This window comes from Phalangium opilio, unplaced genomic scaffold (genome assembly GCF_054372755.1).
Source record: "Phalangium opilio isolate 3A_F unplaced genomic scaffold, DU_Popi_V2 ptg001421l_1, whole genome shotgun sequence".
In the NCBI taxonomy this organism is placed as follows: domain Eukaryota; kingdom Metazoa; phylum Arthropoda; class Arachnida; order Opiliones; family Phalangiidae; genus Phalangium; species Phalangium opilio.
This window is the reverse complement of record NW_028324258.1, coordinates 3,241,260-3,258,836: the sequence shown is the minus strand read 5'-3', so window position 1 is coordinate 3,258,836 and position 17,577 is coordinate 3,241,260. Positions and strand designations below refer to the sequence as shown.

The 17,577-nt window shown below is 38.3% G+C and overlaps 26 non-coding genes and 38 pseudogenes across 26 annotated transcripts; all 64 read right to left on the bottom strand.

Moving 5' to 3' along the window:
* Positions 1 to 40: 40 nt before the first annotated feature.
* LOC149583777 (5S ribosomal RNA) lies at positions 41 to 159 on the bottom strand. The gene has a single exon (XR_016380512.1). It is a non-coding gene; the product is annotated as a 5S ribosomal RNA (ribosomal RNA).
* A 137-nt stretch (positions 160 to 296) lies between these two features.
* On the bottom strand, positions 297 to 415 carry LOC149583776 (5S ribosomal RNA; annotated as a pseudogene).
* A 137-nt stretch (positions 416 to 552) lies between these two features.
* LOC149583775 (5S ribosomal RNA) lies at positions 553 to 671 on the bottom strand (annotated as a pseudogene).
* Positions 672 to 793: 122 nt separating this feature from the next.
* On the bottom strand, positions 794 to 896 carry LOC149583774 (5S ribosomal RNA; annotated as a pseudogene).
* A 136-nt stretch (positions 897 to 1,032) lies between these two features.
* LOC149583773 (5S ribosomal RNA) lies at positions 1,033 to 1,151 on the bottom strand. The gene has a single exon (XR_016380433.1). It is a non-coding gene; the product is annotated as a 5S ribosomal RNA (ribosomal RNA).
* Positions 1,152 to 1,288: 137 nt separating this feature from the next.
* LOC149583772 (5S ribosomal RNA) lies at positions 1,289 to 1,407 on the bottom strand (annotated as a pseudogene).
* A 137-nt stretch (positions 1,408 to 1,544) lies between these two features.
* LOC149583771 (5S ribosomal RNA) lies at positions 1,545 to 1,663 on the bottom strand. Its single transcript, XR_016380465.1, has one exon. It is a non-coding gene; the product is annotated as a 5S ribosomal RNA (ribosomal RNA).
* Positions 1,664 to 2,024: 361 nt separating this feature from the next.
* On the bottom strand, positions 2,025 to 2,143 carry LOC149583770 (5S ribosomal RNA). Its single transcript, XR_016380511.1, has one exon. It is a non-coding gene; the product is annotated as a 5S ribosomal RNA (ribosomal RNA).
* Positions 2,144 to 2,280: 137 nt separating this feature from the next.
* LOC149583769 (5S ribosomal RNA) lies at positions 2,281 to 2,399 on the bottom strand (annotated as a pseudogene).
* A 137-nt stretch (positions 2,400 to 2,536) lies between these two features.
* Positions 2,537 to 2,655, bottom strand: LOC149583768 (5S ribosomal RNA; annotated as a pseudogene).
* Positions 2,656 to 3,016: 361 nt separating this feature from the next.
* LOC149583767 (5S ribosomal RNA) lies at positions 3,017 to 3,135 on the bottom strand. The gene has a single exon (XR_016380431.1). It is a non-coding gene; the product is annotated as a 5S ribosomal RNA (ribosomal RNA).
* Positions 3,136 to 3,272: 137 nt separating this feature from the next.
* Positions 3,273 to 3,391, bottom strand: LOC149583766 (5S ribosomal RNA). The gene has a single exon (XR_016380454.1). It is a non-coding gene; the product is annotated as a 5S ribosomal RNA (ribosomal RNA).
* Positions 3,392 to 3,528: 137 nt separating this feature from the next.
* LOC149583765 (5S ribosomal RNA) lies at positions 3,529 to 3,647 on the bottom strand. The gene has a single exon (XR_016380557.1). It is a non-coding gene; the product is annotated as a 5S ribosomal RNA (ribosomal RNA).
* Positions 3,648 to 3,783: 136 nt separating this feature from the next.
* On the bottom strand, positions 3,784 to 3,902 carry LOC149583764 (5S ribosomal RNA). Its single transcript, XR_016380430.1, has one exon. It is a non-coding gene; the product is annotated as a 5S ribosomal RNA (ribosomal RNA).
* A 137-nt stretch (positions 3,903 to 4,039) lies between these two features.
* LOC149583763 (5S ribosomal RNA) lies at positions 4,040 to 4,158 on the bottom strand. The gene has a single exon (XR_016380443.1). It is a non-coding gene; the product is annotated as a 5S ribosomal RNA (ribosomal RNA).
* A 137-nt stretch (positions 4,159 to 4,295) lies between these two features.
* On the bottom strand, positions 4,296 to 4,414 carry LOC149583762 (5S ribosomal RNA). Its single transcript, XR_016380556.1, has one exon. It is a non-coding gene; the product is annotated as a 5S ribosomal RNA (ribosomal RNA).
* Positions 4,415 to 4,550: 136 nt separating this feature from the next.
* LOC149583761 (5S ribosomal RNA) lies at positions 4,551 to 4,669 on the bottom strand (annotated as a pseudogene).
* A 137-nt stretch (positions 4,670 to 4,806) lies between these two features.
* LOC149583760 (5S ribosomal RNA) lies at positions 4,807 to 4,925 on the bottom strand. Its single transcript, XR_016380432.1, has one exon. It is a non-coding gene; the product is annotated as a 5S ribosomal RNA (ribosomal RNA).
* Positions 4,926 to 5,062: 137 nt separating this feature from the next.
* Positions 5,063 to 5,181, bottom strand: LOC149583759 (5S ribosomal RNA). Its single transcript, XR_016380555.1, has one exon. It is a non-coding gene; the product is annotated as a 5S ribosomal RNA (ribosomal RNA).
* A 136-nt stretch (positions 5,182 to 5,317) lies between these two features.
* On the bottom strand, positions 5,318 to 5,436 carry LOC149583758 (5S ribosomal RNA; annotated as a pseudogene).
* A 137-nt stretch (positions 5,437 to 5,573) lies between these two features.
* LOC149583757 (5S ribosomal RNA) lies at positions 5,574 to 5,692 on the bottom strand. Its single transcript, XR_016380560.1, has one exon. It is a non-coding gene; the product is annotated as a 5S ribosomal RNA (ribosomal RNA).
* A 137-nt stretch (positions 5,693 to 5,829) lies between these two features.
* On the bottom strand, positions 5,830 to 5,948 carry LOC149583756 (5S ribosomal RNA; annotated as a pseudogene).
* A 137-nt stretch (positions 5,949 to 6,085) lies between these two features.
* On the bottom strand, positions 6,086 to 6,204 carry LOC149583755 (5S ribosomal RNA; annotated as a pseudogene).
* Positions 6,205 to 6,341: 137 nt separating this feature from the next.
* LOC149583754 (5S ribosomal RNA) lies at positions 6,342 to 6,460 on the bottom strand. The gene has a single exon (XR_016380547.1). It is a non-coding gene; the product is annotated as a 5S ribosomal RNA (ribosomal RNA).
* Positions 6,461 to 6,594: 134 nt separating this feature from the next.
* On the bottom strand, positions 6,595 to 6,713 carry LOC149583753 (5S ribosomal RNA; annotated as a pseudogene).
* Positions 6,714 to 6,850: 137 nt separating this feature from the next.
* LOC149583752 (5S ribosomal RNA) lies at positions 6,851 to 6,969 on the bottom strand. Its single transcript, XR_016380504.1, has one exon. It is a non-coding gene; the product is annotated as a 5S ribosomal RNA (ribosomal RNA).
* Positions 6,970 to 7,106: 137 nt separating this feature from the next.
* On the bottom strand, positions 7,107 to 7,225 carry LOC149583751 (5S ribosomal RNA). The gene has a single exon (XR_016380517.1). It is a non-coding gene; the product is annotated as a 5S ribosomal RNA (ribosomal RNA).
* Positions 7,226 to 7,347: 122 nt separating this feature from the next.
* LOC149583750 (5S ribosomal RNA) lies at positions 7,348 to 7,450 on the bottom strand (annotated as a pseudogene).
* Positions 7,451 to 7,587: 137 nt separating this feature from the next.
* LOC149583749 (5S ribosomal RNA) lies at positions 7,588 to 7,706 on the bottom strand. The gene has a single exon (XR_016380440.1). It is a non-coding gene; the product is annotated as a 5S ribosomal RNA (ribosomal RNA).
* Positions 7,707 to 7,843: 137 nt separating this feature from the next.
* Positions 7,844 to 7,962, bottom strand: LOC149583748 (5S ribosomal RNA). Its single transcript, XR_016380541.1, has one exon. It is a non-coding gene; the product is annotated as a 5S ribosomal RNA (ribosomal RNA).
* Positions 7,963 to 8,099: 137 nt separating this feature from the next.
* LOC149583747 (5S ribosomal RNA) lies at positions 8,100 to 8,218 on the bottom strand. The gene has a single exon (XR_016380549.1). It is a non-coding gene; the product is annotated as a 5S ribosomal RNA (ribosomal RNA).
* A 137-nt stretch (positions 8,219 to 8,355) lies between these two features.
* LOC149583746 (5S ribosomal RNA) lies at positions 8,356 to 8,474 on the bottom strand. The gene has a single exon (XR_016380482.1). It is a non-coding gene; the product is annotated as a 5S ribosomal RNA (ribosomal RNA).
* A 138-nt stretch (positions 8,475 to 8,612) lies between these two features.
* On the bottom strand, positions 8,613 to 8,731 carry LOC149583745 (5S ribosomal RNA; annotated as a pseudogene).
* Positions 8,732 to 8,853: 122 nt separating this feature from the next.
* LOC149583744 (5S ribosomal RNA) lies at positions 8,854 to 8,956 on the bottom strand (annotated as a pseudogene).
* A 136-nt stretch (positions 8,957 to 9,092) lies between these two features.
* Positions 9,093 to 9,211, bottom strand: LOC149583743 (5S ribosomal RNA; annotated as a pseudogene).
* A 137-nt stretch (positions 9,212 to 9,348) lies between these two features.
* LOC149583742 (5S ribosomal RNA) lies at positions 9,349 to 9,467 on the bottom strand (annotated as a pseudogene).
* Positions 9,468 to 9,602: 135 nt separating this feature from the next.
* On the bottom strand, positions 9,603 to 9,721 carry LOC149583741 (5S ribosomal RNA; annotated as a pseudogene).
* Positions 9,722 to 9,843: 122 nt separating this feature from the next.
* Positions 9,844 to 9,962, bottom strand: LOC149583740 (5S ribosomal RNA; annotated as a pseudogene).
* A 136-nt stretch (positions 9,963 to 10,098) lies between these two features.
* Positions 10,099 to 10,217, bottom strand: LOC149583739 (5S ribosomal RNA). Its single transcript, XR_016380427.1, has one exon. It is a non-coding gene; the product is annotated as a 5S ribosomal RNA (ribosomal RNA).
* Positions 10,218 to 10,339: 122 nt separating this feature from the next.
* On the bottom strand, positions 10,340 to 10,442 carry LOC149583738 (5S ribosomal RNA; annotated as a pseudogene).
* A 122-nt stretch (positions 10,443 to 10,564) lies between these two features.
* Positions 10,565 to 10,667, bottom strand: LOC149583737 (5S ribosomal RNA; annotated as a pseudogene).
* A 347-nt stretch (positions 10,668 to 11,014) lies between these two features.
* Positions 11,015 to 11,117, bottom strand: LOC149583736 (5S ribosomal RNA; annotated as a pseudogene).
* Positions 11,118 to 11,254: 137 nt separating this feature from the next.
* Positions 11,255 to 11,373, bottom strand: LOC149583735 (5S ribosomal RNA; annotated as a pseudogene).
* Positions 11,374 to 11,495: 122 nt separating this feature from the next.
* LOC149583734 (5S ribosomal RNA) lies at positions 11,496 to 11,598 on the bottom strand (annotated as a pseudogene).
* A 122-nt stretch (positions 11,599 to 11,720) lies between these two features.
* Positions 11,721 to 11,823, bottom strand: LOC149583733 (5S ribosomal RNA; annotated as a pseudogene).
* Positions 11,824 to 11,960: 137 nt separating this feature from the next.
* LOC149583732 (5S ribosomal RNA) lies at positions 11,961 to 12,079 on the bottom strand. Its single transcript, XR_016380507.1, has one exon. It is a non-coding gene; the product is annotated as a 5S ribosomal RNA (ribosomal RNA).
* Positions 12,080 to 12,216: 137 nt separating this feature from the next.
* On the bottom strand, positions 12,217 to 12,335 carry LOC149583731 (5S ribosomal RNA). The gene has a single exon (XR_016380453.1). It is a non-coding gene; the product is annotated as a 5S ribosomal RNA (ribosomal RNA).
* Positions 12,336 to 12,473: 138 nt separating this feature from the next.
* On the bottom strand, positions 12,474 to 12,592 carry LOC149583730 (5S ribosomal RNA; annotated as a pseudogene).
* A 122-nt stretch (positions 12,593 to 12,714) lies between these two features.
* LOC149583729 (5S ribosomal RNA) lies at positions 12,715 to 12,817 on the bottom strand (annotated as a pseudogene).
* A 136-nt stretch (positions 12,818 to 12,953) lies between these two features.
* On the bottom strand, positions 12,954 to 13,072 carry LOC149583728 (5S ribosomal RNA; annotated as a pseudogene).
* Positions 13,073 to 13,209: 137 nt separating this feature from the next.
* Positions 13,210 to 13,328, bottom strand: LOC149583727 (5S ribosomal RNA; annotated as a pseudogene).
* A 135-nt stretch (positions 13,329 to 13,463) lies between these two features.
* LOC149583726 (5S ribosomal RNA) lies at positions 13,464 to 13,582 on the bottom strand. Its single transcript, XR_016380566.1, has one exon. It is a non-coding gene; the product is annotated as a 5S ribosomal RNA (ribosomal RNA).
* A 347-nt stretch (positions 13,583 to 13,929) lies between these two features.
* LOC149583725 (5S ribosomal RNA) lies at positions 13,930 to 14,032 on the bottom strand (annotated as a pseudogene).
* Positions 14,033 to 14,379: 347 nt separating this feature from the next.
* Positions 14,380 to 14,482, bottom strand: LOC149583724 (5S ribosomal RNA; annotated as a pseudogene).
* Positions 14,483 to 14,604: 122 nt separating this feature from the next.
* On the bottom strand, positions 14,605 to 14,707 carry LOC149583723 (5S ribosomal RNA; annotated as a pseudogene).
* A 136-nt stretch (positions 14,708 to 14,843) lies between these two features.
* On the bottom strand, positions 14,844 to 14,962 carry LOC149583722 (5S ribosomal RNA; annotated as a pseudogene).
* A 137-nt stretch (positions 14,963 to 15,099) lies between these two features.
* On the bottom strand, positions 15,100 to 15,218 carry LOC149583721 (5S ribosomal RNA; annotated as a pseudogene).
* A 135-nt stretch (positions 15,219 to 15,353) lies between these two features.
* LOC149583720 (5S ribosomal RNA) lies at positions 15,354 to 15,472 on the bottom strand. Its single transcript, XR_016380565.1, has one exon. It is a non-coding gene; the product is annotated as a 5S ribosomal RNA (ribosomal RNA).
* Positions 15,473 to 15,819: 347 nt separating this feature from the next.
* LOC149583719 (5S ribosomal RNA) lies at positions 15,820 to 15,922 on the bottom strand (annotated as a pseudogene).
* A 347-nt stretch (positions 15,923 to 16,269) lies between these two features.
* Positions 16,270 to 16,372, bottom strand: LOC149583718 (5S ribosomal RNA; annotated as a pseudogene).
* A 137-nt stretch (positions 16,373 to 16,509) lies between these two features.
* Positions 16,510 to 16,628, bottom strand: LOC149583717 (5S ribosomal RNA; annotated as a pseudogene).
* A 122-nt stretch (positions 16,629 to 16,750) lies between these two features.
* On the bottom strand, positions 16,751 to 16,869 carry LOC149583716 (5S ribosomal RNA; annotated as a pseudogene).
* Positions 16,870 to 16,991: 122 nt separating this feature from the next.
* Positions 16,992 to 17,110, bottom strand: LOC149583715 (5S ribosomal RNA; annotated as a pseudogene).
* A 136-nt stretch (positions 17,111 to 17,246) lies between these two features.
* On the bottom strand, positions 17,247 to 17,365 carry LOC149583714 (5S ribosomal RNA). Its single transcript, XR_016380564.1, has one exon. It is a non-coding gene; the product is annotated as a 5S ribosomal RNA (ribosomal RNA).
* Positions 17,366 to 17,577: the final 212 nt, after the last annotated feature.

Sequence of the window (17,577 nt, the reverse complement as noted above, 5' to 3'; positions counted from 1 at the left end):
TCATATCTATTGGAATTTAAAAGAGGAAAAAAAGTGAAAAAGCCAACGGCACGCAGTGTTCCTAAGTGGTCTCCCTCCCAAGTACTGACTGCGCTCGACGCTTCTTAACTTCGGTGATCGGACGAGAACCGGTGTTTTCAGCGTGATATGGCCGTTGCCGAGAGTGCCAGATAATAATTCGAATTTAAACTAAGTGAGACAAAATAACCATCATCTTTTTAAAACAATAACAAAAAGAAAATATGTTTGCTTTTTTCATATCTATTGGAATTTAAAAGAGGAAAAAAAAGTGAAAAAGCCAACGGCACGCAGTGTTCCTAAGTGGTCTCCCTCCCAAGTACTGACTGGTCTCGACGCTGCTTAACTTCGGTGATCCGACGAGAACCGGTGTTTTCAGCGTGATATGGCCGTTGCCGAGAGTGCTAGATAATAATTCGAATTTAAATTAAGTGAGACAAATTGACCTTCATCTTTTTAAAACAATAACAAAAAGAAAATATGTTTGCTTTTTTCATATCTATAGGAATTTAAAAGAGGAAAAAAAAGTGAAAAAGCCAACGGCACGCAGTGTTCCTAAGTGGTCTCCCTCCCAAGTACTGACTGCGCTCGACGCTCCTTAACTTCGGTGATCGGACGAGAACCGGTGTTTTCAGCGTGATATGGCCGTAGCCGAGAGTGCTATTTAATAATTCGAATTTAATTAACCTTCATCTTTATAAATCAATAAGAAAAAGAAGATATGTTTGCTTTTTTCATATCTCATGGAATTTAAAAGAGGAAATAAAAGTGAAAAAGCCAACGGCACGCAAAGTTTCCAAGTACTGACTGCGCTCGACGCTGCTTAACTTCGGTTATCGGACGAGAACCGGTGTTTTCAGCGTGATATGGCCGTTGCCGAGAGTGCTAGATAATAATTCGAATTTAAATTAAGTGAGACAAATTAACCATCATCTTTTTAAAACAATAACAAAAAGAAAATATGTTTGCTTTTTTCATATCTATTGGAATTTAAAACAGGAAAAAAAGTGGAAAAGCCAACGGCACGCATTGTTCCTAAGTGGTCTCCCTCCCAAGTACTGACTGCGCTCGACGCTGCTTAACTTCGGTGATCGGACGAGAACCGGTGTTTTCAGCGTGATATGGCCGTTGCCGAGAGTGCTATTTAATAATTCGAATTTAAATTAAGTGAGACAAATTAACCTTCATCTTTTTAAAACAATAACAAAAAGAAAATATGTTTGCTTTTTTCATATCTATTGGAATTTAAAAGAGGTAAAAAAAGTGAAAAAGCCAACGGCACGCAGTGTTCCTAAGTGGTCTCCCTCCCAAGTACTGACTGCGCTTGACGCTACTTAACTTCGGTGATCGGACGAGAACCGGTGTTTTCAGCGTGATATGGCCGTTGCCGAGAGTGCTATTTAATAATTCGAATTAAAATTAAGTGAGACAAATTTACCTTCATCTTTTTAAAACAATAACAAAAAGAAAATATGTTGGCTTTTTTCATATCTATTGGAATTTAAAAGAGGTAAAAAAAGTGAAAAAGCCAACGGCACGCAGTGTTCCTAAGTGGTCTCCCTCCCAAGTACTGACTGCGCTCGACGCTGCTTAACTTCGGTGATCGGACGAGAACCGGTGTTTTCAGCGTGATATGGCCGTTGCCGAGAGTGCTATTTAATAATTCGTATTTAATTAACCTTCATCTTTATAAATCAATAAGAAAAAGAAGATATGTTTGCTTTTTTCATATCTCATGGAATTTAAAAGAGGAAATAAAAGTGAAAAAGCCAACGGCACGCAAAGTTTCCAAGTACTGACTGCGCTCGACTTTGCTTAACTTCGGTGATCGGACGAGAACCGGTGTTTTCAGCGTGATATGGCCGTTGCCGAGAGTGCTAGATAATAATTCGAATTTAAATTAAGTGAGACAAATTAACCTTCATCTTTTTTAAACAATAACAATAAGAAAATATGTTTGCTTTTTTCATATCTATTGGAATTTAAAAGAGGAAAAAAAGTGAAAAAGCCAACGGCACGCAGTGTTCCTAAGTGGTCTCCCTCCCAAGTACTGACTGCGCTCGACGCTTCTTAACTTCGGTGATCGGACGAGAACCGGTGTTTTCAGCGTGATATGGCCGTTGCCGAGAGTGCCAGATAATAATTCGAATTTAAACTAAGTGAGACAAAATAACCATCATCTTTTTAAAACAATAACAAAAAGAAAATATGTTTGCTTTTTTCATATCTATTGGAATTTAAAAGAGGAAAAAAAAGTGAAAAAGCCAACGGCACGCAGTGTTCCTAAGTGGTCTCCCTCCCAAGTACTGACTGGTCTCGACGCTGCTTAACTTCGGTGATCCGACGAGAACCGGTGTTTTCAGCGTGATATGGCCGTTGCCGAGAGTGCTAGATAATAATTCGAATTTAAATTAAGTGAGACAAATTGACCTTCATCTTTTTAAAACAATAACAAAAAGAAAATATGTTTGCTTTTTTCATATCTATAGGAATTTAAAAGAGGAAAAAAAAGTGAAAAAGCCAACGGCACGCAGTGTTCCTAAGTGGTCTCCCTCCCAAGTACTGACTGCGCTCGACGCTCCTTAACTTCGGTGATCGGACGAGAACCGGTGTTTTCAGCGTGATATGGCCGTAGCCGAGAGTGCTATTTAATAATTCGAATTTAATTAACCTTCATCTTTATAAATCAATAAGAAAAAGAAGATATGTTTGCTTTTTTCATATCTCATGGAATTTAAAAGAGGAAATAAAAGTGAAAAAGCCAACGGCACGCAAAGTTTCCAAGTACTGACTGCACTCGACGCTGCTTAACTTCGGTTATCGGACGAGAACCGGTGTTTTCAGCGTGATATGGCCGTTGCCGAGAGTGCTAGATAATAATTCGAATTTAAATTAAGTGAGACAAATTAACCATCATCTTTTTAAAACAATAACAAAAAGAAAATATGTTTGCTTTTTTCATATCTATTGGAATTTAAAACAGGAAAAAAAGTGGAAAAGCCAACGGCACGCATTGTTCCTAAGTGGTCTCCCTCCCAAGTACTGACTGCGCTCGACGCTGCTTAACTTCGGTGATCGGACGAGAACCGGTGTTTTCAGCGTGATATGGCCGTTGCCGAGAGTGCTATTTAATAATTCGAATTTAAATTAAGTGAGACAAATTAACCTTCATCTTTTTAAAACAATAACAAAAAGAAAATATGTTGGCTTTTTTCATATCTATAGAAATTTAAAAGAGGAAAAAAAAGTGAAAAAGCCAACGGCACGCAGTGTTCCTAAGTGGTCTCCCTCCCAAGTACTGACTGCGCTCGACGCTGCTTAACTTCGGTGATCGGACGAGAACCGGTGTTTTCAGCGTGATATGGCCGTTGCCGAGAGTGCTATTTAATAATTCGAATTTAAATTAAGTGAGACAAATTAACCTTCATCTTTTTAAAACAATAACAAAAAGAAAATATGTTGGCTTTTTTCATATCTATAGAAATTTAAAAGAGGAAAAAAAAGTGAAAAAGCCAACGGCACGCAGTGTTCCTAAGTGGTCTCCCTCAAAAGTACTGACTGCGCTCGACGCTGCTTAACTTCGGTGATCGGACGAGAACCGGTGTTTTCAGCGTGATATGGCCGTTGCCAAGAGTGCTAGATAATAATTCGAATTTAAATTAAGTGAGACAAATTAACCTTCATCTTTTTAAAACAATAACAAAAAGAAAATATAATTGCTTTTTTCATATCTATTGGAATTTAAAACAGGAAAAAAAGTGGAAAAGCCAACGGCACGCATTGTTCCTAAGTGGTCTCCCTCCCAAGTACTGACTGCGCTCGACGCTGCTTAACTTCGGTGATCGGACGAGAACCGGTGTTTTCAGCGTGATATGGCCGTTGCCGAGAGTGCTATTTAATAATTCGAATTTAAATTAAGTGAGACAAATTAACCTTCATCTTTTTAAAACAATAACAAAAAGAAAATATGTTGGCTTTTTTCATATCTATAGAAATTTAAAAGAGGAAAAAAAAGTGAAAAAGCCAACGGCACGCAGTGTTCCTAAGTGGTCTCCCTCCCAAGTACTGACTGCGCTCGACGCTGCTTAACTTCGGTGATCGGACGAGAACCGGTGTTTTCAGCGTGATATGGCCGTTGCCGAGAGTGCTATTTAATAATTCGAATTTAAATTAAGTGAGACAAATTAACCTTCATCTTTTTAAAACAATAACAAAAAGAAAATATGTTGGCTTTTTTCATATCTATAGAAATTTAAAAGAGGAAAAAAAAGTGAAAAAGCCAACGGCACGCAGTGTTCCTAAGTGGTCTCCCTCAAAAGTACTGACTGCGCTCGACGCTGCTTAACTTCGGTGATCGGACGAGAACCGGTGTTTTCAGCGTGATATGGCCGTTGCCAAGAGTGCTAGATAATAATTCGAATTTAAATTAAGTGAGACAAATTAACCTTCATCTTTTTAAAACAATAACAAAAAGAAAATATAATTGCTTTTTTCATATCTATTGGAATTTAAAAGAGGAAAAAAAGTGAAAAAGCCAACGGCACGCAGTGTTCCTAAGTGGTCTCCCTCCCAAGTACTGACTGCGCTCGACGCTGCTTAACTTCGGTGATCGGACGAGAACCGGTGTTTTGAGCGTGATATGGCCGTTGCCGAGAGTGCTATTTAATAATTCGAATTTAAATTAAGTGAGACAAATTAACCTTCATCTTTTTAAAACAATAACAAAAAGAAAATATGTTGGCTTTTTTCATATCTATAGAAATTTAAAAGAGGAAAAAAAAGTGAAAAAGCCAACGGCACGCAGTGTTCCTAAGTGGTCTCCCTCCCAAGTACTGACTGCGCTCGACGCTGCTTAACTTCGGTGATCGGACGAGAACCGGTGTTTTCAGCGTGATATGGCCGTTGCCGAGAGTGCTATTTAATAATTCGAATTTAAATTAAGTGAGACAAATTAACCTTCATCTTTTTAAAACAATAACAAAAAGAAAATATGTTGGCTTTTTTCATATCTATAGAAATTTAAAAGAGGAAAAAAAAGTGAAAAAGCCAACGGCACGCAGTGTTCCTAAGTGGTCTCCCTCAAAAGTACTGACTGCGCTCGACGCTGCTTAACTTCGGTGATCGGACGAGAACCGGTGTTTTCAGCGTGATATGGCCGTTGCCAAGAGTGCTAGATAATAATTCGAATTTAAATTAAGTGAGACAAATTAACCTTCATCTTTTTAAAACAATAACAAAAAGAAAATATAATTGCTTTTTTCATATCTATTGGAATTTAAAAGAGGAAAAAAAGTGAAAAAGCCAACGGCACGCAGTGTTCCTAAGTGGTCTCCCTCCCAAGTACTGACTGCGCTCGACGCTGCTTAACTTCGGTGATCGGACGAGAACCGGTGTTTTGAGCGTGATATGGCCGTTGCCGAGAGTGCTATTTAATAATTCGAATTTAAATTAAGTGAGACAAATTAACCTTCATCTTTTTAAAACAATAACAAAAAGAAAATATGTTGGCTTTTTTCATATCTATAGAAATTTAAAAGAGGAAAAAAAAGTGAAAAAGCCAACGGCACGCAGTGTTCCTAAGTGGTCTCCCTCCCAAGTACTGACTGCGCTCGACGCTGCTTAACTTCGGTGATCGGACGAGAACCGGTGTTTTCAGCGTGATATGGCCGTTGCCGAGAGTGCTATTTAATAATTCGAATTTAAATTAAGTGAGACAAATTAACCTTCATCTTTTTAAAACAATAACAAAAAGAAAATATGTTGGCTTTTTTCATATCTATAGAAATTTAAAAGAGGAAAAAAAAGTGAAAAAGCCAACGGCACGCAGAGTTCCTAAGTGGTCTCCCTCAAAAGTACTGACTGCGCTCGACGCTGCTTAACTTCGGTGATCGGACGAGAACCGGTGTTTTCAGCGTGATATGGCCGATGCCAAGAGTGCTAGATAATAATTCGAATTTAAATTAAGTGAGACAAATTAACCTTCATCTTTTTAAAACAATAACAAAAAGAAAATATGTTGGCTTTTTTCATATCTATAGAAATTTAAAAGAGGAAAAAAAAGTGAAAAAGCAAACGGCACGCAGTGTTCCTAAGTGGTCTCCCTCCCAAGTACTGACTGCGCTCGACGCTGCTTAACTTCGGTGATCGGACGAGAACCGGTGTTTTGAGCGTGATATGGCCGTTGCCGAGAGTGCTATTTAATAATTCGAATTTAAATTAAGTGAGACAAATTAACCTTCATCTTTTTAAAACAATAACAAAAAGAAAATATGTTGGCTTTTTTCATATCTATAGAAATTTAAAAGAGGAAAAAAAAGTGAAAAAGCCAACGGCACGCAGTGTTCCTAAGTGGTCTCCCTCTCAAGTACTGACTGCGCTCGACGCTGCTTAACTTCGGTGATCGGACGAGAACCGGTGTTTTCAGCGTGATATGGCCGTTGCCGAGAGTGCTATTTAATAATTCGAATTTAAATTAAGTGAGACAAATTAACCATCTTTTTAAAACAATAACAAAAAGAAAATATGTTGGCTTTTTTCATATCTATAGAAATTTAAAAGAGGAAAAAAAAGTGAAAAAGCCAACGGCACGCAGAGTTCCTAAGTGGTCTCCCTCAAAAGTACTGACTGCGCTCGACGCTGCTTAACTTCGGTGATCGGACGAGAACCGGTGTTTTCAGCGTGATATGGCCGATGCCAAGAGTGCTAGATAATAATTCGAATTTAAATTAAGTGAGACAAATTAACCTTCATCCTTTTAAAACAATAACAAAAAGAAAATATAATTGCTTTTTTCATATCTATTGGAATTTAAAAGAGGAAAAAAAAGTGAAAAAGCCAACGGCACGCAGTGTTCCTAAGTGGTCTCCCTCCCAAGTACTGACTGCGCTCGACGCTGCTTAATTTCGGTGATCGGACGAGAACCGGTGTTTTCAGCGTGATATGGCCGTTGCCGAGAGTGCTATTTAATAATTCGAATTTAAATTAAGTGAGAAAAATTAACCTTCATCTTTTTAAAACAATAACAAAAAGAAAATATGTTGGCTTTTTTCATATCTATAGGAATTTAAAAGAGGAAAAAAAAGTGAAAAAGCCAACGACACGCAGTGTTCCTAAGTGGTCTCCCTCCGAAGTACTGACTGCACTCGACGCTGCTTAACTTCGGTGATCGGACGAGAACCGGTGTTTTCAGCGTGATATGGCCGTTGTCGAGAGTGCTATTCAATAATTCGAATTTAATTAACCTTCATCTTTATAAATCAATAAGAAAAAGAAGATATGTTTGCTTTTTTCATATCTCATGGAATTTAAAAGAGGAAATAAAAGTGAAAAAGCCAACGGCACGCAAAGTTTCCAAGTACTGACTGCGCTCGACGCTGCTTAACTTCGGTGATCGGACGAGAACCGGTGTTTTCAGCGTGATATGGCCGTTGCCGAGAGTGCTAGATAATAATTCGAATTTAAATTAAGTGAGACAAATTAACCATCATCTTTTTAAAACAATAACAAAAAGAAAATATGTTTGCTTTTTTCATATCTATTGGAATTTAAAAGAGGAAAAAAAAGTGAAAAAGCCAACGGCACGCAGTGTTCCTAAGTGGTCTCCCTCCCAAGTACTGACTGCACTCGACGCTGCTTAACTTCGGTGATCGGACGAGAACCGGTGTTTTCAGCGTGATATGGCCGTTGCCGAGAGTGCTATTTAATAATTCGAATTTAAATTAAGTGAGACAAATTAACCTTCATCTTTTTAAAACAATAACAAAAAGAAAATAAGTTTGCTTTTTTCATATCTATTGGAATTTAAAAGAGGAAAAAAATGTGAAAAAGCCAACGGCACGCAGTGTTCCCAAGTGGTCTGCCTCCCAAGTACTGACTGCGCTCGACGCTGCTTAACTTCGGTGATCGGACGAGAACCGGTGTTTTCAGCGTGATATGGCCGTTGCCGAGAGTGCTATTTAATAATTCGAATTTAAATTAAGTGAGACAAATTAACCTTCATCTTTTTAAAACAATAACAAAAAGAAAATATGTTGGCTTTTTTCATATCTATAGGAATTTAAAAGAGCGAAAAAAAGTGAAAAAGCCAACGGCACGCAGTGTTCCTAAGTGGTCTCCCTCCCAAGTACTGACTGCGCTCGACGCTGCTTAACTTCGGTGATCGGAAGAGAACCGGTGTTTTCAGCGTGATATGGCCGTTGCCGAGAAAGCTATTTAATAATTCGAATTTAAATTAAGTGAGACAAATTAACCTTCATCTTTTTAAAACAATAACAAAAAGAAAATATGTTTGCTTTTTTCATATCTATTGGAATTTAAAAGAGAAAAAGAAAGTGAAAAAGCCAACGGCACGCAGTGTTCCTAAGTGGTCTCCCTCCGAAGTACTGACTGCGCTCGACGCTGCTTAACTTCGGTGATCCGACGAGAACCGGTGTTTTCAGCGTGATATGGCCGTTGCCGAGAGTGCTAGATAATAATTCGAATTTAAATTAAGTGAGACAAAGTGACCTTCATCTTTTTAAAACAATAACAAAAAGAGAATATGTTTGCTTTTTTCATATCTTTAGGAATTTAAAAGAGGAAAAAAAAAGTGAAAAAGCCAACGGCACGCAGTGTTCCTAAGTGGTCTCCCTCCCAAGTACTGACTGCGCTCGACGCTCCTTAACTTCGGTGATCGGACGAGAACCGGTGTTTTCAGCGTGATATGGCCGTTGCCGAGAGTACTATTTAATAATTCGAATTTAATTAACCTTCATCTTTATAAATCAATAAGAAAAAGAAGATATGTTTGCTTTTTTCATATCTCATGGAATTTAAAAGAGGAAATAAAAGTGAAAAAGCCAACGGCACGCAAAGTTTCCAAGTACTGACTGCGCTCGACGCTGCTTAACTTCGGTTATCGGACGAGAACCGGTGTTTTCAGCGTGATATGGCCGTTGCCGAGAGTGCTAGATAATAATTCGAATTTAAATTAAGTGAGACAAATTAACCATCATCTTTTTAAAACAATAACAAAAAGAAAATATGTTTGCTTTTTTCATATCTATTGGAATTTAAAACAGGAAAAAAAGTGAAAAAGCCAACGGCACGCAGTGTTCCTAAGTGGTCTCCCTCCCAAGTACTGACTGCCCTCGACGCTGCTTAACTTCGGTGATCGGACGAGAACCGGTGTTTTCAGCGTGATATGGCCGTTGCCGAGAGTGCTATTTAATAATTGGAATTTAAATTAAGTGAGACAATTAGACCTTCATCTTTTTAAAACAATAACAAAAAGAGAATATGTTGGCTTTTTTCATATCTATTGGAATTTAAAAGAGGTAAAAAAAGTGAAAAAGCCAACGGCACGCAGTGTTCCTAAGTGGTCTCCCTCCCAAGTACTGACTGCGCTCGACGCTTCTTAACTTCGGTGATCGGACGAGATCCGGTGTTTTCAGCGTGATATGGCCGTTGCCTAAAGTGCTAGATAATAATTCGAATTTAAATTAAGTGAGACAATTTGACCTTCATCTTTTTAAAACACTAACAAAAAGAAAATATGTTTGCTTTTTTCATATCTATTGGAATTTAAAAGTGAAAAAAAGTGAAAAAGCCAACGGCACGCAGTGTTCCTAAGTGGTCTCCCTCCCAAGTACTGACTGCGCTCGACGCTGCTTAACTTCGGTGATCGGACGAGAACCGTTGTTTTCAGCGTGATATGGCCGTTACCAAAAGTGCTATTTCATAATTTGAATTTAATTAACTTTCATCTTTATAAAACAATATCAAAAAGAAGATATGTTTGGTTTTTTCATATCTATTGGAATTTAAAGGAGGAAAAAAAAGTGAAAAAGCCAACGGCACGCAGTTTTCCTAAGTGGTCTCCCTCCCAAGTACTGACTGCGCTCGACGCTTCTTAACTTCGGTGATCGGACGAGATCCGGTGTTTTCAGCGTGATATGGCCGTTGCCTAAAGTGCTAGATAATAATTCGAATTTAAATTAAGTGAGACAATTTGACCTTCATCTTTTTAAAACAATAACAAAAAGAAAATATGTTTGCTTTTTTCATATCTATTGGAATTTAAAAGTGAAAAAAAAGTGAAAAAGCCAACGGCACGCAGTGTTCCTAAGTGGTCTCCCTCCCAAGTACTGACTGCGCTCGACGCTGCTTAACTTCGGTGATCGGACGAGAACCGGTGTATTCAGCATGATATGGCCGTTGCCGAGAGTGCTAGTTAATAATTTGAATTCAATTAAACTTCATCTTTATAAAACAATAACAAAAAGAAGATATGTTTGCTTTTTTCATATCTGGTGGAATTTAAAAGAGGAAACAAAAAGGAAAAAGCCAACGGCACGCAGTGTTCCCAAGTACTGACTGCGCTCGACGCTGCTTAACTTCGGTGATCGGACGAGAACCGGTGTTTTAAGCGTGATATGGCCGTTGCCGAGAGTACTAGTTAATAATTCGAATTTAATTAACCTTCATATTTATAAAACAATAACAAAAAGAAGATATGTTTGGTTTTTTCATATCTGGTGGAATTTAAAAGAGGAAACAAAAAGGAAAAAGCCAACGGCACGCAGTGTTCCCAAGTACTGACTGCGCTCGACGCTGCTTAACTTCGGTGATCGGACGAGAACCGGTGTATTCAGCATGATATGGCCGTTGCCGAGAGTGCTAGTTAATAATTTGAATTCAATTAAACTTCATCTTTATAAAACAATAACAAAAAGAAGATATGTTTGCTTTTTTCATATCTGGTGGAATTTAAAAGAGGAAACAAAAAGGAAAAAGCCACCGGCACGCTGTTTTCCCAAGTACTGACTGCGCTCGACGCTGCTTAACTTCGGTGAACGGACGAGAACCGGTGTTTTCAGCGTGATATGGCCGTTGCCGAGAGTACTTGTTAATAATTCGAATTTAATTAACCTTCATCTTTATAAAACAATAACAAAAAGAAGATATGTTTGCTTTTTTCATATCTGGTGGAATTTTAAAGAGGAAACAAAAAGGAAAAAGCCAACGGCACGCTGTGTTCCCAAGTACTGACTGCGCTCGACGCTGCTTAACTTCGGTGATCGGACGAGAACCGGTGTTTTCAGCGTGATATGGCCGTTGCCGAGAGTGCTAGTTAATAATTCGAATTTAAATTAAGTGAGACAAATTAACCTTCATCATTTTATAACAATAACAAAAAGAAAATAAGTTTGCTTTTTTCATATCTATTGGAATTTAAAAAAGGAAAAAAAAGTGAAAAAGCCAACGGCACGCAGTGTTCCTAAGTGGTCTCCCTCCCAAGTACTGACTGTGCTCGACGCTTTTTAACTTCGGTGATCGGACGAGAACCGGTGTTTTCATCGTGATATGGCCGTTACCGAAAGTGCTATTTAATAATTTGAATTTAATTAACTTTCATCTTTATAAAACAATATCAAAAAGAAGATATGTTTGGTTTTTTCATATCTGGTGGAATTTAAAAGAGGAAACAAAAAGGAAAAAGCCAACGGCACGCAGTGTTCCCAAGTACTGACTGCGCTCGACGCTGCTTAACTTCGGTGATCGGACGAGAACCGGTGTTTTCAGCGTGATATGGCCGTTGCTGAGAGTGCTAGATAATAATTTGAATTTAATTAACTGTAATCTTTATAAAACAATATCAAAAAGAAGATATGTTTTCTTTTTTCATATCTGGAGGAATTTAAAAGAGGAAACAAAAAGGAAAAAGCCAAAGGCACGCAGTGTTCCCAAGTACTGACTGCGCTCGACGCTGCTTAACTTCGGTGATCGGACGAGAACCGGTGTTTTCAGCGTGATATGGCCGTTGCCGAGAGTGCTATTTAATAATTCGAATTTAAATTAAGTGAGACAAATTAACCTTCATCTTTTTAAAACAATAACAAAAAGAAAATATGTTGGCTTTTTTCATATCTATAGGAATTTAAAAGAGCGAAAAAAAGTGAAAAAGCCAACGGCACGCAGTGTTCCTAAGTGGTCTCCCTCCCAAGTACTGACTGCGCTCGACGCAGCTTAACTTCGGTGATCGGAAGAGAACCGGTGTTTTCAGCGTGATATGGCCGTTGCCGAGAAAGCTATTTAATAATTCGAATTTAAATTAAGTGAGACAAATTAACCTTCATCTTTTTAAAACAATAACAAAAAGAAAATATGTTTGCTTTTTTCATATCTATTGGAATTTAAAAGAGAAAAAAAAAGTGAAAAAGCCAACGGCACGCAGTGTTCCTAAGTGGTCTCCCTCCCAAGTACTGACTGCGCTCGACGCTGCTTAACTTCGGTGATCCGACGAGAACCGGTGTTTTCAGCGTGATATGGCCGTTGCCGAGAGTGCTAGATAATAATTCGAATTTAAATTAAGTGAGACAAATTGACCTTCATCTTTTTAAAACAATAACAAAAAGAGAATATGTTTGCTTTTTTCATATCTTTAGGAATTTAAAAGAGGAAAAAAAAAGTGAAAAAGCCAACGGTACGCAGTGTTCCTAAGTGGTCTCCCTCCCAAGTACTGACTGCGCTCGACGCTCCTTAACTTCGGTGATCGGACGAGAACCGGTGTTTTCAGCGTGATATGGCCGTTGCCGAGAGTACTATTTAATAATTCGAATTTAATTAACCTTCATCTTTATAAATCAATAAGAAAAAGAAGATATGTTTGCTTTTTTCATATCTCATGGAATTTAAAAGAGGAAATAAAAGTGAAAAAGCCAACGGCACGCAAAGTTTCCAAGTACTGACTGCGCTCGACGCTGCTTAACTTCGGTTATCGGACGAGAACCGGTGTTTTCAGCGTGATATGGCCGTTGCCGAGAGTGCTAGATAATAATTCGAATTTAAATTAAGTGAGACAAATTAACCATCATCTTTTTAAAACAATAACAAAAAGAAAATATGTTTGCTTTTTTCATATCTATTGGAATTTAAAACAGGAAAAAAAGTGAAAAAGCCAACGGCACGCAGTGTTCCTAAGTGGTCTCCCTCCCAAGTACTGACTGCCCTCGACGCTGCTTAACTTCGGTGATCGGACGAGAACCGGTGTTTTCAGCGTGATATGGCCGTTGCCGAGAGTGCTATTTAATAATTCGAATTTAAATTAAGTGAGACAATTAGACCTTCATCTTTTTAAAACAATAACAAAAAGAGAATATGTTGGCTTTTTTCATATCTATTGGAATTTAAAAGAGGTAAAAAAAGTGAAAAAGCCAACGGCACGCAGTGTTCCTAAGTGGTCTCCCTCCCAAGTACTGACTGCGCTCGACGCTTCTTAACTTCGGTGATCGGACGAGATCCGGTGTTTTCAGCGTGATATGGCCGTTGCCTAAAGTGCTAGATAATAATTCGAATTTAAATTAAGTGAGACAATTTGACCTTCATCTTTTTAAAACACTAACAAAAAGAAAATATGTTTGCTTTTTTCATATCTATTGGAATTTAAAAGTGAAAAAAAGTGAAAAAGCCAACGGCACGCAGTGTTCCTAAGTGGTCTCCCTCCCAAGTACTGACTGCGCTCGACGCTGCTTAACTTCGGTGATCGGACGAGAACCGGTGTATTCAGCATGATATGGCCGTTGCCGAGAGTGCTAGTTAATAATTTGAATTCAATTAAACTTCATCTTTATAAAACAATAACAAAAAGAAGATATGTTTGCTTTTTTCATATCTGGTGGAATTTAAAAGAGGAAACAAAAAGGAAAAAGCCAACGGCACGCTGTGTTCCCAAGTAATGACTGCGCTCGACGCTGCTTAACTTCGGTGAACGGACGAGAACCGGTGTTTTAAACGTGATATGGCCGTTGCCGAGAGTACTAGTTAATAATTCGAATTTAATTAACCTTCATATTTATAAAACAATAACAAAAAGAAGATATGTTTGGTTTTTTCATATCTGGTGGAATTTAAAAGAGGAAACAAAAAGGAAAAAGCCAACGGCACGCAGTGTTCCCAAGTACTGACTGCGCTCGACGCTGCTTAACTTCGGTGATCGGACGAGAACCGGTGTATTCAGCATGATATGGCCGTTGCCGAGAGTGCTAGTTAATAATTTGAATTCAATTAAACTTCATCTTTATAAAACAATAACAAAAAGAAGATATGTTTGCTTTTTTCATATCTGGTGGAATTTAAAAGAGGAAACAAAAAGGAAAAAGCCAACAGCACGCTGTTTTCCCAAGTAATGACTGCGCTCGACGCTGCTTAACTTCGGTGAACGGACGAGAACCGGTGTTTTCAGCGTGATATGGCCGTTGCCGAGAGTACTTGTTAATAATTCGAATTTAATTAACCTTCATCTTTATAAAACAATAACAAAAAGAAGATATGTTTGCTTTTTTCATATCTGGTGGAATTTTAAAGAGGAAACAAAAAGGAAAAAGCCAACGGCACGCTGTGTTCCCAAGTACTGACTGCGCTCGACGCTGCTTAACTTCGGTGATCGGACGAGAACCGGTGTTTTCAGCGTGATATGGCCGTTGCCGAGAGTACTATTTAATAATTCGAATTTAATTAACCTTCATCTTTATAAATCAATAAGAAAAAGAAGATATGTTTGCTTTTTTCATATCTCATGGAATTTAAAAGAGGAAATAAAAGTGAAAAAGCCAACGGCACGCAAAGTTTCCAAGTACTGACTGCGCTCGACGCTGCTTAACTTCGGTTATCGGACGAGAACCGGTGTTTTCAGCGTGATATGGCCGTTGCCGAGAGTGCTAGATAATAATTCGAATTTAAATTAAGTGAGACAAATTAACCATCATCTTTTTAAAACAATAACAAAAAGAAAATATGTTTGCTTTTTTCATATCTATTGGAATTTAAAACAGGAAAAAAAGTGAAAAAGCCAACGGCACGCAGTGTTCCTAAGTGGTCTCCCTCCCAAGTACTGACTGCCCTCGACGCTGCTTAACTTCGGTGATCGGACGAGAACCGGTGCTTTCAGCGTGATATGGCCGTTGCCGAGAGTGCTATTTAATAATTCGAATTTAAATTAAGTGAGACAATTAGACCTTCATCTTTTTAAAACAATAACAAAAAGAGAATATGTTGGCTTTTTTCATATCTATTGGAATTTAAAAGAGGTAAAAAAAGTGAAAAAGCCAACGGCACGCAGTGTTCCTAAGTGGTCTCCCTCCCAAGTACTGACTGCGCTCGACGCTTCTTAACTTCGGTGATCGGACGAGATCCGGTGTTTTCAGCGTGATATGGCCGTTGCCTAAAGTGCTAGATAATAATTCGAATTTAAATTAAGTGAGACAATTTGACCTTCATCTTTTTAAAACACTAACAAAAAGAAAATATGTTTGCTTTTTTCATATCTATTGGAATTTAAAAGTGAAAAAAAGTGAAAAAGCCAACGGCACGCAGTGTTCCTAAGTGGTCTCCCTCCCAAGTACTGACTGCGCTCGACGCTGCTTAACTTCGGTGATCGGACGAGAACCGGTGTATTCAGCATGATATGGCCGTTGCCGAGAGTGCTAGTTAATAATTTGAATTCAATTAAACTTCATCTTTATAAAACAATAACAAAAAGAAGATATGTTTGCTTTTTTCATATCTGGTGGAATTTAAAAGAGGAAACAAAAAGGAAAAAGCCAACGGCACGCTGTGTTCCCAAGTAATGACTGCGCTCGACGCTGCTTAACTTCGGTGAACGGACGAGAACCGGTGTTTTAAACGTGATATGGCCGTTGCCGAGAGTACTAGTTAATAATTCGAATTTAATTAACCTTCATATTTATAAAACAATAACAAAAAGAAGATATGTTTGGTTTTTTCATATCTGGTGGAATTTAAAAGAGGAAACAAAAAGGAAAAAGCCAACGGCACGCAGTGTTCCCAAGTACTGACTGCGCTCGACGCTGCTTAACTTCGGTGATCGGACGAGAACCGGTGTATTCAGCATGATATGGCCGTTGCCGAGAGTGCTAGTTAATAATTTGAATTCAATTAAACTTCATCTTTATAAAACAATAACAAAAAGAAGATATGTTTGCTTTTTTCATATCTGGTGGAATTTAAAAGAGGAAACAAAAAGGAAAAAGCCAACAGCACGCTGTTTTCCCAAGTAATGACTGCGCTCGACGCTGCTTAACTTCGGTGAACGGACGAGAACCGGTGTTTTCAGCGTGATATGGCCGTTGCCGAGAGTACTTGTTAATAATTCGAATTTAATTAACCTTCATCTTTATAAAACAATAACAAAAAGAAGATATGTTTGCTTTTTTCATATCTGGTGGAATTTTAAAGAGGAAACAAAAAGGAAAAAGCCAACGGCACGCTGTGTTCCCAAGTACTGACTGCGCTCGACGCTGCTTAACTTCGGTGATCGGACGAGAACCGGTGTTTTCAGCGTGATATGGCCGTTGCCGAGAGTGCTAGTTAATAATTCGAATTTAAATTAAGTGAGACAAATTAACCTTCATCTTTTTATAACAATAACAAAAAGAAAATAAGTTTGCTTTTTTCATATCTATTGGAATTTAAAAAAGGAAAAAAAAGTGAAAAAGCCAACGGCACGCAGTGTTCCTAAGTGGTCTCCCTCCCAAGTACTGACTGTGCTCGACGCTTTTTAACTTCGGTGATCGGACGAGAACCGGTGTTTTCATCGTGATATGGCCGTTACCGAAAGTGCTATTTAATAATTTGAATTTAATTAACTTTCATCTTTATAAAACAATATCAAAAAGAAGATATGTTTGGTTTTTTCATATCTGGTGGAATTTAAAGGAGGAAAAAAAAGTGAAAAAGCCAACGGCACGCAGTGTTCCTAAGTGGTCTCCCTCCCAAGTACTGACTGTGCTCGACGCTTTTTAACTTCGGTGATCGGACGAGAACCGGTGTTTTCATCGTGATATGGCCGTTACCGAAAGTGCTATTTAATAATTTGAATTTAATTAACTTTCATCTTTATAAAACAATATCAAAAAGAAGATATGTTTGGTTTTTTCATATCTATTGGAATTTAAAGGAGGAAAAAAAAGTGAAAAAGCCAACGGCACGCAGTTTTCCTAAGTGGTCTCCCTCCCAAGTACTGACTGCGCTCGACGCTTCTTAACTTCGGTGATCGGACGAGATCCGGTGTTTTCAGCGTGATATGGCCGTTGCCTAAAGTGCTAGATAATAATTCGAATTTAAATTAAGTGAGACAATTTGACCTTCATCTTTTTAAAACAATAACAAAAAGAAAATATGTTTGCCTTTTTCATATCTATTGGAATTTAAAAGTGAAAAAAAAGTGAAAAAGCCAACGGCACGCAGTGTTCCTAAGTGGTCTCCCTCCCAAGTACTGACTGCGCTCGACGCTGCTTAACTTCGGTGATCGGACGAGAACCGGTGTATTCAGCATGATATGGCCGTTGCCGAGAGTGCTAGTTAATAATTTGAATTCAATTAAACTTCATCTTTATAAAACAATAACAAAAAGAAGATATGTTTGCTTTTTTCATATCTGGTGGAATTTAAAAGAGGAAACAAAAAGGAAAAAGCCAACGGCACGCTGTGTTTCCAAGTAATGACTGCGCTCGACGCTGCTTAACTTCGGTGAACGGACGAGAACCGGTGTTTTAAGCGTGA